The following is a 16671-nucleotide window of genomic DNA, read 5'->3' as shown; positions in this document are numbered from 1 at the left end:
ATTTCATTTTCTTTGTAATTTTTTTGCTATGTTATTTGTGTTATAGTTCCTTTTGTAACCTTTTAGTTTGTCAATAATAAATAGAAAGGGTGATTCAGCAAAAAAAAAAAAAAAAAAAATGACCGTTGGATCACCCAAATGGGATCCCAGCTATTTATAATACCCGATCGAATAAACACGGTTTTTAGTATTAAATAAAATTGATTACATTTACAGAATACAAAACAAAGTTTGGACAAGTTAGGCTAGATAAAGAACGATCAATTTACAATTGCAGAACATAAATCTACCGTTATAAATGATCACGTTTAATTAAAATTTAATAATAAATGTTCAATTGATATTTCATAATAAATGTTTTTTTAATTAATCAAATAAATATATCTTTGTTGATACATAATAAATTTATTTGATATTAACCATATCAGTAAGCATTAATGGTGGTTGTGATGGTGGGCAGTGGTGGGTATTGGTGAGACGGTGGAGTGGTGACGATAATGTGATGGTGGAAGAAGTAGTGGTAGTAGGGTGAGAAAATGGATCCTAAGATAGATAAATTAAGTACTAATGGTGGTTTTGATGGTGGGTGGTGGTGGTGGACTGGCGGTGGGATAATGGTGGTGGGTATTGGTTAGACTGGTGGAGTGGTGATGATAATGTGGCGGTGGAAGAAGTAGTAGTGGAAGGGTGAGAAAAGGTGTCCTAAGATAGGTAAATTATTTAGCCACCCTTGGTTAATTTTTCTTTGTTTTGTTTTAGTTTGATTTTAGTTTTCAAATTATTATTTTTATTATTTTTGTAAAATTAAAACAATTTTTAAAGGCCAGATTTTTGCAAAAAAAGAAGATGTTGTGATTTTAAGATTTGCCGAGTAGGGGGCAGGAAGAAAAATGAAACCTATAAAAAAATTGACCAAATTAACAAAAGGATACACGCAAATTAATTGTAATCGGTTCAGTTTCTCGCATCTCTCTTTATTCCCCTTTTTTTTCATGGTTTTTGTTTCTGTCATTATTTCTCCCCTACTTCATGGAATTATGCAAGGCTACGAGTGAATTGATTTTAATTGATTCAGTTTGTCACGTCTTTCTTTTTTTCCTTTTTTTGTCATGATTTCTGTTTTTGTCATTTCTCCCCAACTTCGTGTTATTATACATGTTTGAGAAATAGTTCATGATAATTGGTAAAGAAACAAGAAAAGAAATGGATCAAGAATTAAATATTATTATAAATTTTAGGAATATGAATAAACATAAATCTATGTAAATTGAGAACCCAACAATTTATATCAAAGAGAAAAATTAAATTCTAATGCTAATAGGTTTTGCAAGAATAATCTAATTGATTTTAAAGTAATTTTAGGTGTTTTAAGTTTTGTAAATTTGGTGAATGACTTTTGAAGATATTTTTTGAAGTAGTGAATGAAGTAATGTTCTACTACCCATAGGATTTGCTCTAACGATTAACTATGTTTGTCCCAAAGGATTGTATGACTCGCATACACAATATTAAAAGATTCGAGGATAAGGACATGTTTATTAATCAATTCCTCAAAACATTGAGACCTGGATCGATCAGTTTGGTTCTTCCCAGACAATTACGACATGTATGAATCGATGGACACATTTGTGACACATATTCTTGCCCGTGCCGTCACAGCACGTACGAGTTGAGACCTAGTAGTCTCATAAGATGTAATAAGGTCCCTAAACCACAATTTGAAGTACCTACATACCATTTTTCTTTAATTATTTTGTGAACCGGTTACCAATAAAATTGGTATGTGATCGAAACAATGGAAGCCACGTGAAATATCTTCGAATTGACAAAATAAAAAGAATGATCTTTTAGGGACCATGTTTTTTTGAGGGGACCATGATTTTATTAGGCCACCTTCCCTATAATTATAAGGGGTGTCCTAAAGAGTTGAAATGACTAACCTACCCTTAACCTAATTTAATTTAAAACCAACCCAATCACCACCACCTCTTCCCACCACCGCCGATTACCACCACCACCACCTTCGATTATCACCACAACCAACCACCGATTACCACCAACCACCACCACCTCTATATATATAGCTTAATTTAAAACATTAACAAAGATATTCTCACAAACCCATTACTTGTCATTCGTTTTTGGTTGAATAAATGAGAAGTAATTATCAAAATGACTTGAAAAAATGGAAGTTGCAGAGAGGTTTAATGGAGGTTGTTTTTTTCAGAGAAAAGTTCGGTTATCACGAATTAATTTTTTCTTAACCGAACTCAGAGTTCGGTTGATTCGCAAAAATACTTTTAACCGAACTCCTTGTATTATAACAACATAAGTCCATAAGTTCGGTTCCTTCGCAAAATAAGGATATCACTGAACTTTAGTTTACGAAAATAATGAGAAGTCCAAAAGTTCGGTTCGTTTGCAAAAATGTTAAGTTTTCTTTGTAACCGAACTCTACCTTTGAAACTTCGTAACCGAACTCTACCTAATTCGCCAAGAAATAAATTTCGTAGTAACCAAACGTTTTCCTAATTGCATATATGCATATATATAAGACCAGTTCGGTTGATTCGCAAAATATGTTGAAGTTTGCGAACCAACCGAACTTCTAACACTAGGTTACTTTTAACCTGCAGTTCGGTTGGGAACTTGGTTGCGTTGAATTTTGCGAACTAACCGAACACACAAGATGTACCCAAATAAATTGTTAAGTTCAAAGTTCGGTTACCTACCATTTTATCCTAGGTAACCGAACATTACACTGTACGACCAAAACCTCCATTAACGAGCGAATTCGGTAACATGCGTGTTTGGAAAACATAACCGAACTACACTTTCAGGTGTGTTCGGTTACATGTTCTTGACATATGGTAACCGAACTGGCCCAAATCTACATAAAATTTTTCATTTTTTTGAAAGCTTGGAGCAATTAAACCAACATTATCTAAGTTTGAAGCATATCTGATAACCCAAATGCTCTTCCTCAGGTCGTGGTTGGTAAAATCCATCGTTTTCATCTTGAGATTGAGTTTGGGGAAGAATACAATCACCATCTAAGAAATAACTCATATCCGGATCATTGTGAAGATTAACAAATGCTCTAGGAGAGGAAGGAGACGAAGACTCAGATGTGCTATAATCAATTGAATCATCACTTGAATACTCAAGATTAGTGAACTCAATCAGGATGTTAGTTTAGGTATTAATATAAATATCTAGATAAGGAGTGACCTAGATTTACTTCTAAATGTCTTACCAAAAATAGAACCATGGTCCCAAAAAAAACCATGGTCCCAAAAAATCGTTCAATAAAAAAATCAATGATCATTGACAAGGCTCAATCTAGTCTGGCTTTGATAATATCATTACCAGATTGTCCATTGGACCATGTGTATTGGGCACCCACATATCCAATATATATCAGACAAAGCAGCATCATTTTTAAGGGATCGGGCTAGAAAATGTAGACTTTTTATAGGCAACCATTGTGATGTTTATATCAAAAATAAGAATCTACGGAAGATTAGGTCCTGTTTGGTATAGTTTTCAAAAACAGTTTTCTGTTTTTAAAAACAGAGAAAACAGAAAACAGGAGAAAACGCGTTTGGTAAGGACATTTTCAGAAAATGTTTTCTATATGTTTTCTGTTTTTAAAAACAAAAAAATGAAAACAACAAATTATTGTTTTCTGTGTTTTCTCTTTTTTTCTTTTCTTTATTCTTTTCTTCTTTTCAGAACAAAGTAAGAGATGGGGAATGACTGCAAGTGAGTCATGGCTAATATCACTATCTCTTAGACGAATCTTTACATTTGATCTGATTTAGTTGGTTTTCCTTGTTTTCAAAAACAGTTTACCAAACAATTTTTAGAAAATGAAAACAAGGAAAAAAGGGTATGTTTTTAAAACAGTGGAAAACTATTTTTAAAAACTGTTTTTCAAAACTGTACCAAACAGGCCCTTAGCATTTTTCCCTATTTCCTTAATGTATTCAGATTGCTATAACTTTTCATCATGGAATGTAGAACCACAAAGAAAAAGCAGAAAGGTGTCTTGTAAGGGGTCCGTAAAGTAGTTGGAGGCTTTGAGAGGGTTTGGTTCGGTAGACCACCTCAAGTTATTGTCAATAATATTGTAGCTAATATTCAACGTGTTTTTTTTTTCTGGAATTGTCAAAATTAGTTTTGTTTTAGGCTAAATATATTTTTAGTTTCTTAAAATATATCTATCGATAATTAAGTACATGAAAACATATATTAATATGAGAAGGTGATGAACAAGTTGTTACATTCTTAAGATGCCTAAATTCAATTACGCAAATCAATAGAAGATATAAAATGTTTTCGTACAACTGTACGCAAATATAATTACTTAAATTTTAGCTCAACTTTAAAAGCCTAGCGTTTTTAGGGGCCACCCCAAAGGATTTAGGGGCCATCAATTTATACCCAGCCAAAGACTCTAGTTAAAGGGTACCCTATATGATATTGAAGTTACATAAATGTCCTTATGGTAAAACTGTATGAAAACCAAATCAAAAACAATTCTACTCATTTCAACTCTTCTTCTTCCAGTTTCCTATTATCTTTCGATTGTGGAAGAAAAAAAAAATTCCGCTCCAAAGTCAAATGGCCTCAATTAGGTAAGAATCTATCATTTTTGGGGTTTATTTCGCTTTAATTCGACGAACCGAGAAAAAATAATTCTAGGGTTTTCGGTTATTTATCCAGATTCGGGCGATATTCATGCTCCTTTACTTCCGAATGTAGTCGTGTTCTTCATTTCTCAAGAACATCGACAGTATTCGGGAGAAATATTTGATGGTTATAGGCCGAATATTGTTGGTCATATCTTCCTGGATACAAACTGGTAATAATCGGTAGTTTAATGAATTTTTTGTCTCCCGAATATATTTAAGTAGACACACAGTATTCGGAAGTACACTCACTACCGAATATATATATATATATATATATTGAAAAAATCTCAAAATTTCTGATATAGGAAAAATCCCATTTTGGGGCCAGTATTTATTCGGAAGACAATATAATGTTTTATACTTCCGATTATTTCAATTTCAAAATTTGAAAAGTATAAGTTTTTCCCAAATTCTGATTTTTGGGCCATCGTACATTCGGGACTTTACAAAACAATTATCCTCCGAATATAGCAAGTTCAAAACAAACCACGCCTTGGCTCTAGGTGGTTCCAAGGGCCAATATAGAATGTTAGACAGCCCATATTCGGAAGTTTGGGTAACTAATTATACTTCCGATTATTTCAATTTCAAAATTTGAAAAGTATAAGTTTTTCCCAAATTCTGATTTTTGGGCCATCGTACATTCGGGACTTTACAAAACAATTATCCTCCGAATATAGCAAGTTCAAAACAAACCACGCCTTGGCTCTAGGTGGTTCCAAGGGCCAATATAGAATGTTAGACAGCCCATATTCGGAAGTTTGGGTAACTAATTATACTTCCGATTATTTCAATTTCAAAATTTGAAAAGTATAAGTTTTTCCCAAATTCTGATTTTTGGGCCATCGTACATTCGGGACTTTACAAAACAATTATCCTCCGAATATAGCAAGTTCAAAACAAACCACGCCTTGGCTCTAGGTGGTTCCAAGGGCCAATATAGAATGTTAGACAGCCCATATTCGGAAGTTTGGGTAACTAATTATACTTCCGATTATTTCAATTTCAAAATTTGAAAAGTATAAGTTTTTCCCAAATTCTGATTTTTGGGCCATCGTACATTCGGACTTTACAAAACAATTATCCTCCGAATATAGCAAGTTCAAAACAAACCACGCCTTGGCTCTAGGTGGTTCCAAGGGCCAATATAGAATGTTAGACAGCCCATATTCGGAAGTTTGGGTAACTAATTATACTTCCGATTATTTCAATTTCAAAATTTGAAAAGTATAAGTTTTTCCCAAATTCTGATTTTTGGGCCATCGTACATTCGGGACTTTACAAAACAATTATCCTCCGAATATAGCAAGTTCAAAACAAACCACGCCTTGGCTCTAGGTGGTTCCAAGGGCCAATATAGAATGTTAGACAGCCCATATTCGGAAGTTTGGGTAACTAATTATACTTCCGATTATTTCAATTTCAAAATTTGAAAAGTATAAGTTTTTCCCAAATTCTGATTTGGGCCATCGTACATTCGGAACTTTACAAAAAATTATCCTCCGAATATAGCAAGTTCAAAACAAACCACGCCTTGGCTCTAGGTGGTTCCAAGGGCCAATATAGAATGTTATCCCATATTCGGAAGTTTGGGTAACTAATTATACTTCGATTATTTCAATTTCAAAATTTGAAAAGTATAAGTTTTTCCCAAATTCTGATTTTTGGGCCATCGTACATTCGGAACTTTACAAAACAATTATCTCCGAATAATATAGTCGTGTTTAGAAATACCAACTTAATCGGTAGATAAGAATTTAAGTTTTCCACCGAATGTCTTATTCGGAGGTAATACGTGTATCGTTAACAACCGATTGTAGTGCACCAATGATACGAAACCTCAACGGCCATATTTTCAGAAACCTCAACGGCCATATTTTCAAAAATTAGATCCGTTGGAACTCTAATCTATATAAGGAGGGTAACCCCTCTCAGTATTATTGAGTAACAAATCTGAATGAAAAACCTTTTCAATGGCAAGTCCATCATCAATCGACAACATACTTCGAAGATGCAAGCGAACAACTACATCAATTGCAGCAAGGGAAGAAGAAATACAAAAAAGGAACAAACAACCCAAAAAAATTAAACCATCGTTAGTGGCAACGGAGGAGGAGGAAGAGGAAATCAAGGCTAAGAAGCGAGGTCAAGAACAATTCCATCATAGAGAAAGATTAAAAAAGTTGAGGAAGAGACCGAATGGATAAAAAATTATTACATTGTGAAAGATCTACCCAAAGAACAGCAGGACGATCGTATATTTTGGATTAACGTTTCATTGGGTCCTTTTGTTGGTAAGTACAAGAAGCCACGCCACAATTATGAACCATCCCATGTTTCTTCAAGGGTGCACCATGTTATAAAATTGTGCACCGAGTACAACCGTATTCTTGCTAGGCACAGAGACGACAGGTTTGCGGCACAAGATGCTTATTCCAAGTGGAGAGGAGAGTCGTTTCTACATTTCGAAGCCGCGTTGATTGTTGCATCTCGGACTGGGAAAAAGAATAACATGTGATGTTTGAGTGCTGTAAATTCAAATTTTTAATATTAATCGGCGGTTTGATAAAATATGGAATTCCCGAATATGATTAATCGTATTGAAGTGTTATAATACTGTTGTTCCGATTACATAGTTTCAAAAAAAAAATTATAATCGTGCCTCGAAAAAAAACGATCAAACATCGTCATCATCCGAGGGGATCAATTCGAGTAACTCAGCGGGAAAGTTGTTGTCCATAACACGATCCCAATCAACCATGTTGGACTCATATTGTTTCACCCAATCCTTGCAATGGTTCATCGGGAAGTAATCGTGCCACTTACTCAACGGAGGTAACGGACAATCTTTCTTTACTCTTAAACCGATAAAATGCATTTCATTCACAAATGCCATTACGATTCTTCTATCTTTAACCGACTCGTCGCAAGCCGTTCTTGTGGGTGCAAACGTCATGCTAAGTCCATACATAGGAGGAACGAAGAAATGTACCACGCAATTCAAAACGTCCGCTAGGAGATATCCAAATTTAGGCATTGTCATCCAATACTTGGATCCGATTGTCTTCAATCCCTTTCGACACTTCACACGCGCACTAAGTCTTTGAACTCTTGTTCTTGTCGTATCTATCTCCTCCCTCATCTCTCATATAAAACCCTCTGTCCTTCACTAAAGTCCGTAGCCATTTCCGATATTCTTAAATATTGGCATTGGGTGACATCTTCGATATCCGCCTCTCTAAAGAACCCATTTGTTCCGTAGCAACGTGAAACCCACAATTTCCATCCCCATCAACCTCGTCGGTCGACAAAACAAATGGAATGATAAGTGGAGGGAGTTGTTCCAAATACTCTTTGTATATTGTATATGTGGATCGATTTGGTCTTCCATTAAGATCTCTAGGGCAACGAAGAGTACCTTTGTCCTCTTTTATAGTAAGAATTTCCATTGGTTGGGTTTGTTGCGAGGCGTTCATTTGCTCAACAACTTCTTCGACAACATTGGGTTGACTTACTTGAGAAGGCTCTGTAGATCTTTGGCCTTACTTGTCGGGTGGTTGGTCCACTTTGATCATTTCTTGGACGACCTCTTTTCTTAGGTTCCGGCTCATCTTCAAATTCGGCTTCCGAACACTCGTGCCTAGACAATATTCTTTTATTAGACAAATACTCCTTCAACTCTTTTCTTTGGATGGTCCTCGACACTTCGGTGTTCGGCCTACCGGTGTTCTTTTGCTTAATAGGTTCATCAACCTCCCTTAAACAAGGGTGAAGGGCTTCCTCCAAATTATGCATCAATATTTGCTTTTTGGTGCCGTTTGATGTAGCGTAACGCTCGGCTATTCGTGCATACAATTCCGACTCGAAGAAAGACGGACCATCAACTACCGGGGTGTTCGGAGTGAAATTTAATTGCTTCCAAAATGGGTGAATATCATCGATGTCAATCACTTCAACATACCTACCCAACTTATGACGACATGGGAGTCCAATACCTATCATATCCTTGCAAACACAAACCGTATTCTCGTCATCATAAGTTTTATAACTTCAATTGTTTCATCATGCGATTTATTGCCCATCTTGAAACTTTATGAACAACTCCCCTTAGAAGCAATTTTTCCTTAATATGTTCCATCGGGAATTGGTGTACACTAAATTGCATACATTTCCTAATCTTTACGAGATCACGATTGGTGAATTCATGGATTGCTTCTTGGATCGACACAACTCCATTTTGACTACCAATTAGTATTTTCTTTAGTCGACCATGAGACCCCTCCGTAATGCTTGTCGCCTCGTTCTTGAAGTTACGATATTCATATGTCCATGCAAACACAAACCTCTCCTTAATCGTTAACCATTGTGTTTTACAATACTCAACCGGTTTTGGGTAGTCCGTGCTGTATTCATCCTCAAATTTCTTCAAGTTACATTCGTAAATTTCCTCGGTCATCGACCAAACGATTTTGTCCCATGCTTTCATGAACATCTTTCATGAAACTCACATTGTTCTCATGATCCATTAAACCCCATGCAATCGTAAACGTGTTTTTGTCCGAAGTATGGCAAGCAATGTTCAACAACGGCATTTTATACTTGTTTGTCTTATAAGTAGCATCTATCAACAAAATTTGATGAAAGCATTGAGCCAATTGGATCATTTCGGGATGTGCCAAGAAAATACGAACCACTATACCATCCTTTTCTTCCCTTCTCAAGGTGTAGCCGTGTAACTCCGCTAACCACTCCGATTGTTGCATGACCGTTCTACCATCCCAATCAGTCCTTTTGATCGTAGCTAGGGCCGACTTAATTGTAGACTGATAGACGCATTTATGTGTCTAATTTGTCCCAATTGTTTATATTGTTAGTGCTCGATTTTGTACTTATTTGGTTATTTTCTGTCTTTGTAGGTGTTTTTGGAGAAATAAGCTTTTGCGGCGAAATTGGCTAAAAAGTGGTTTTTGCGCTCGTGGGAGAAAATTACTATACGGACTCTCACTTTGGATAAGGGGTAACCTAATTACAAAGGGACACCGGAACTGGATAGGGGGAGGTCATCTTCAAAGTTTCAAAACTGGATTTTGGCGGAAAAAAAGGCAGCAGCGTCAACAGTTTTGGATCAAGGATTTGAGCGACCTAGGAGGCGATTCAATGGGCAAATTTGGTACCCACGGACTCTACAAGACATAAGGGACCTGTTAGAAGCGATTAGACCCATCTAATTGGGCTGGATAAGTCAGAAAATCCACACAAAGTCAAGACAGTGCACACGGTTTCTGTTTAGGGTTTGAGATAGTTTGAGAGATTTATGGGATATCTTGCGTGGGATATACATCAAAACAGTTGGGTAAAAGTCCTAGAAATATTTGAGACGAGAGAATAGCTATAAACAGCCTGTAACGCAACAAGAAGAAGATTATTCTTCAAACAACCCGTAAAGAATAATGGAGATTTCCAAGGGGTTTGATCGATTTTCAAGGGGATTTAAAGCCTATAAATAGTTGGTTTTATGTCAGAGAAGGGGGATGAAGAGTTTGGGGTCGAGCCAGAGCCAGGAGGAGCGAAGAAGAAGGAAAAACAGCAATGTTCACCTGCTGCTGCTGCTGCCATTAAAAAGCTTCAAGAACACGAAGAACAGACTCTCCAGGGCAGACTTATTTTCAGCAGCGTCAACAGCATCAGCGAAGTGTCGCAGTTAGCTGCAGTTATCTTCTATCGTTTCTGTTGGACGTGTTTTGTGAGTCTCAGAACCACTATTTTATAACTTTTGACTCTTTTAATCACACTTTGAACTTTGAATTAATATTTTGAGTGTGTGATTGATATGAATAGATAAACCCCAATACTGGGATGATGGAGGAAGCCATATTTACACATATAAAAATTATATTTAATTCTTTTATGACTTCTTGCATTTTATTAAATGTTTTATGATTTTTTCTTAATTGATTGTCATTTCTTTTGATGGTTTATGCTTGGTCTTAGTACTTTTGATATGCCATGCTTTCGATTTACAGTTAATCTTCTAAAAATCTACCTTGGCAAGAATTAGAGTCCCTATTTTTATGTGAGCTATAATTGTTTTGGAAATAAATATATTAATTATATGAATGATTATGGTGGAATCCTGAGTCCTAGTGTCTCTTGATCCTGTGACAATTTTGTATATTTTTGCTTTAAAAATCTTTTCAAGTCCGAGCATCGAATCCTTATTTACCGCAATCGAATTACTACAACAAAATGGCGCCGCCGACGCGGACTTGTATATAGATTTTTTTTAGGTTTAATTTTTTATTTATTATTATTATTTGTTCCTTTTTACGTTTCTTTTTGTGTCTTTGATTTACAGGTTCGAAGTGGAATACTAAGGACTTGGGAACAAAAAGCTTAAAGCTAAAAGCAAGAGAAGAAAAAAAGACATAATTTTTTTTTTAGGATTAATTTTATTTTATTATTATTTTTATTTTTTTTTGTATATAGCTTTTATATATTTTTTTAGAATTTGTAAATAGGCTTTATTTTTCATAATTTTTGTAATTTTGGACTTTTTATTTGGACTTTATTCTGGACTTTGGACATTTATTTTTATTTTAAACCCTACGGAAGGGTATCCTTAAATACAAACTGTTTGCAGGGAAGGACGACGATTACGATATCGTCTCGGCCCCTCGGGTTCGTACGACATAGGAGTCGTGGCCCGAGTCGACCAACGGTTCATCCCCGTCTGGTACGGGAGGTAAGTCCATCGAAACACTCGCGAATCTCCTGTAAGCGAGTTACTGTATTCCTTAAGGTGATTCATTGATTGAGGACGAATTTGGACTGTTTTATTTCCTAGTAAAGGGCAAGGCCTGGCCAAATCAAGATAAGGACTCGGATTTCATCACCGTTTCCTTCTTGCCCGCCTTAGGAAAACGAAACCAAACGCGAACCTAAGCCTAAAATTTTGAATAGAACGAGACCAATAGGGTAACGAGCTTAATAGGAAACTCGTTCGAAAAATATTGGTTGCTCTTTAAGCACATTTCAAAGTTCATGATGGTTTCTGTGAGTTGAATGCGTGACTGCGCCGCCTTGTGATAGCGGTGAGGCCTTGGGTATCAAAGCTCCACTGAGCTTCCCTCGCCTCGATTCAACTTACATTAGCTCGGATTGATTCCAGAGGGGTGTGCTCAAATTGTAACGAATTCCTTTTCGAAGGAATAGAAGCTGGTCTAGAAAACAATCTAAGTGGAGCCATCATGCTTTTTGTTTGCTAGATTCTATAGGTTTGATTTGGTCGAGTCGGACTTGTTTGTGATTGCGTAGAATTCCCCTGCAATTAAGAATGTCGAACTGGTATGATAGAAGCCAATACAATGAATATCGACCTGAATTTGAATATGGACATCATCAGTATTATGACCATAGTGAGAATAGTGACTGGGGACGCCAACCTTTTCAAGGTTATGGTTCATACCATGGTGAGCCCAATTACTATCCGCACGCGCATCAGTCATACGAGCAAGAAGATTATAATACTAGTTCTTCGTCTTAGAGGATACAATCAAACTTTTGAAAAGTAGTCCTTATTATGATCCTTCAGTTCCTATTCCTTCTCTAGAAGAGACTCTCAGGAATTTAGCTAAGTCATCACGTCAGTTAGCTGAATCGACGTATAAATTAGATGAGGTGAATAATGTAGTTATGGACGAAAGAACTGCAACAACAACTGAATCTGTAGAAGATATCCTCAATAGATTAACTCAAAACTTAGATCCTACACTAAGGGAACTTTCTTTGGAAGAGACCCTTGAGAGGATAGCTGAGTCGACACGTAGACTTGAGTTAGAGACGAATGAAAGTATTGCTCGAAATAACTTGAATTGCCAATATAGTGTATCCAATAATACCCTTGAGAATGAAGATACTTTTTCACATAATCAAGATAACGAGGTTATAATTGGTAACACTACTTATTTAGATAAGGTTCAATCATCTTCGTACTATTATGATGATGAGGATAGTAGTGATGAAGAATCTGAAATATGTAGGCATAGTAATCAGGAATCTAGTAATCCAATTGAGCTTTATAGTGATTATATTATTTCTACTTCAAATCCAAATAATTTTTATGATTATTCACCTATTCAAAAGGACGAGGATTTGATTAGGGATACCACCGTTTTAGACGATGTAGTTTTTCCTTTTGATTACGAAGCCGATAGTGGTTTAGAGGAACGGGTTCATTTCGAAAATACTGTTTTAGAGTCTAGCGACTTAGAAACAATAGTCTTGGAAGAAGAAGATAGACCCGTAGAGATGAGTAAAGATGCACTACCTGATAATAACTTAGAAGAATCTCTTGAATATTTTAAGGACTCTGAAGATACGGAAATTCAAGAAAAATTAGAGGTCTATCTAGAGAAACTGAAAACTCTAAGTTTGGGGGTGATTATCACTTCCCTAGTGCCTTACCTTTAACTCTCAGAAAGTCCCCACACTTAGGACTTGACATCAATGCCTCAACCATTTTACAAGATTACTTTCATACTCGTTTTCCTGAACCTAGTGATGTCCATAAGGAAGTTCAGTTGTTAGAAACCCATCCTCTGGTTGATGAGGTTAGACCAGGCTATGATACTAAGATCGACTTTTTTCCCACCAAATATTTTTCAAACAATTGTGGGAACGTATAAATTTCAAATGTGTCAATTATTAAGTTCTGAGACTAAACCTAATTACTTTAGGATATTAGAATCGACACATTTTCTTAAGAATGACCGCTACTCTCACTGTGGTCAATTATGTAAGTCAAACCTGATTGACTTAGAGGATCCTCAATTATTTAGGTTATTATTTGTGCTTCTAAGTTCTTATTTAAGTATTTACAGACTCTAGGACCTAATAATTCGGATCTCAATTTTGAGGAGTTGCAGCCTAAAGAAATATATTTAGACCCTTTTATAGAACCTGAACCTGAACCACAATTAGATATAGATATCTTAATCAGGAAACTAGGTAAGGGCATGCTAGTCTTGTACATTTTCTTGGTTCACTGCAGTTTCCTTTTGTCAGCTCTTTTTGGTGTTAAAGACCCACAGTTATTCCGGCTACTGTTATACGGTTCGAGTTGACTAATCCTTTTCTTAGTCTGGCTGAAGACTTTAAACTTAGCACTTCTTGGGAGGTAACCCAATCTCATGCAACCAGGTAATATCCTTCCGTAACTCTTTCACTTCAAATGGTAACAGTTTCTCCTTGTTCATGCTTTTAATTTCATCTTTAGAACATTGAGGACAATGTTAGGTTTAAGTTTGGGGGTATGGGAGAAACTTTTAGTTGCAGTATGAATAAATAAACTCCAGAGCTAGAAATTTATGCTATTTAGGATTGCACTAACCAATCTAAGTGGATGGAAGCATTTTGATTGTAGGAGTTTGAGGAACCAATCTGATTAGATGGAAACATCTAAAGAGTCTATTCATAAAAGCACAGAGCTCAGGTGTTAGAAATAACATGATAGTTTCACCATATCTCGTTGAGTCCTTTTCACTTCTATTTTTATTTTATTTTGTTTTTAAACTATGTTTCTCTAAGTGATAGGTGGGGCCCACGATTCAAGTTGTTACCAATGCTAGGGTGAATTAGAGTGATTGAGATACCATGAAAAAAAAAAAAAAGTTGAAAAAGAAAAGAGATAAAAAAAAAAGATGAAAAAAAAATGGTAGTTACCAAAAAGTAAAAAAAAAAAAAAAAAAAAAAAAAAAAAAAAAAAAAAAAAGAGACCAGACCATTTGACCAAAAGGAATAAATTCAATAAAGTCGACCACTGGTACCCTTGTATATGCCAGTTGTGTTGACCTAGAGTTAGGTTATCGACCACTGGTACCCTTGTATATGCCAGTGTGTTGATATTAGTCAGACTAGTATCTCAATCCATTAGGATAGGTTCATTTTGGCGGAGGCCTTCAGACAGATATGGGAAACGTCGTTCACTTAGTAAACATCAAAACCATCTATGTTTTCTATATCCATCTTCTTGATCTATCCATGTGATTAGTTTAGACTCCGAATATGATGTCCATAGTGCAACTATCTGAGTAGAGCTCTGTCACTTTATATGAATTTTAGTATGCTTGAGTGCAAACTCGTGTACAGCAATTGGAATTTCGCATCAGGGTACTTCTTCCTGTAGTCAATAAGTATGCCAACCAAGGAGATTCTTTAGTGCCTTCCAAGGTTCTGCGTAGATAGCTAAGCTCTGGAGTATTAAGGTTTTGTGGGTACACCTCTGGTAAACCCCCCGGAGACAACACTCCGCCACTAGGGCCACCTAGTGGTTTAACGGCTTACTGCACGTGCTAAGTGTAGTCATTTTATTTTAGATTAGATTTGCTCGAGGACTAGCAAATAATAAGTTTGGGGGTATTTGATAGACGCATTTATGTGTCTAATTTGTCCCAATTGTTTATATTGTTAGTGCTCGATTTTGTACTTATTTGGTTATTTTATGTCTTTGTAGGTGTTTTTGGAGAAATAAGCTTTTGCGGCGAAATTGGCTAAAAAGTGGTTTTTGCGCTCGTGGGAGAAAATTACTATACGGACTCTCACTTTGGATAAGGGGTAACCTAATTACAAAGGGACACCGGAACTGGATAGGGGGAGGTCATCTTCAAAGTTTCAAAACTGGATTTTGGCGGAAAAAAGGCAGCAGCGTCAACAGTTTTGGATCAAGGATTTGAGCGACCTAGGAGGCGATTCAATGGGCAAATTTGGTACCCACGGACTCTACAAGACATAAGGGACCTGTTAGAAGCGATTAGACCCATCTAATTGGGCTGGATAAGTCAGAAAATCCACACAAAGTCAAGACAGTGCACACGGTTTCTGTTTAGGGTTTGAGATTAGTTTGAGAGATTTATGGGATATCTTGCGTGGGATATACATTAAAACAGTTGGGTAAAAGTCCTAGAATATATTTGAGACGAGAGAATAGCTATAAACAGCCTGTAACGCAACAAGAAGAAGATTATTCTTCAAACAACCCGTAAAGAATAATGGAGATTTCCAAGGGGTTTGATCGATTTTCAAGGGGATTTAAAGCCTATAAATAGTTGGTTTTATGTCAGAGAAGGGGGATGAAGAGTTTGGGGTCGAGCCAGAGCCAGGAGGAGCGAAGAAGAAGGAAAAACAGCAATGTTCACCTGCTGCTGCTGCTGCCATTAAAAAGCTTCAAGAACACGAAGAACAGACTCTCCAGGGCAGACTTATTTTCAGCAGCGTCAACAGCATCAGCGAAGTGTCGCAGTTAGCTGCAGTTATCTTCTATCGTTTCTGTTGGACGTGTTTTGTGAGTCTCAGAACCACTATTTTATAACTTTTGACTCTTTTAATCACACTTTGAACTTTGGATTAATATTTTGAGTGTGTGATTGATATGAATAGCTAAACCCCAATACTGGGATGATGGAGGAAGCCATATTTTACACATATAAAAATTATATTTAATTCTTTTATGACTTCTTGCATTTTTATTAAATGTTTTATGATTTTTTCTTAATTGATTGTCATTTCTTTTGATGGTTTATGCTTGGTCTTAGTACTTTTGATATGCCATGCTTTAGATTTACAGTTAATCTTCTAAAAATCTACCTTGGCAAGAATTAGAGTCCCTATTTTTATGTGAGCTATAATTGTTTTGGAAATAAATATATTAATTATATGAATGATTATGGTGGAATCCTGAGTCCTAGTGTCTCTTGATCCTGTGACAATTTTGTATATATTTTTGCTTTGAAAATCTTTTCAAGTCCGAGCATCGAATCCTTATTTACCGCAATCGAATTACTATAACATAGACAAAGAAGACAAGTTGTCGGGATCGTCCGCCTTTATTTTACTTAAGATCGCACTCGCTTTTTGGATCCGCATAGACCTCACCGTCTGCATTTGATGTGGTTTTAACTTGGCAACCATTACATGTCCA

Source organism: Papaver somniferum, chromosome 2 (genome assembly GCF_003573695.1).
Source record: "Papaver somniferum cultivar HN1 chromosome 2, ASM357369v1, whole genome shotgun sequence".
NCBI classification, from domain to species: Eukaryota; Viridiplantae; Streptophyta; class Magnoliopsida; order Ranunculales; family Papaveraceae; genus Papaver; species Papaver somniferum.
The sequence above is the reverse complement of the archived record's forward strand: the minus strand, read 5'-3'. Positions refer to the sequence as shown.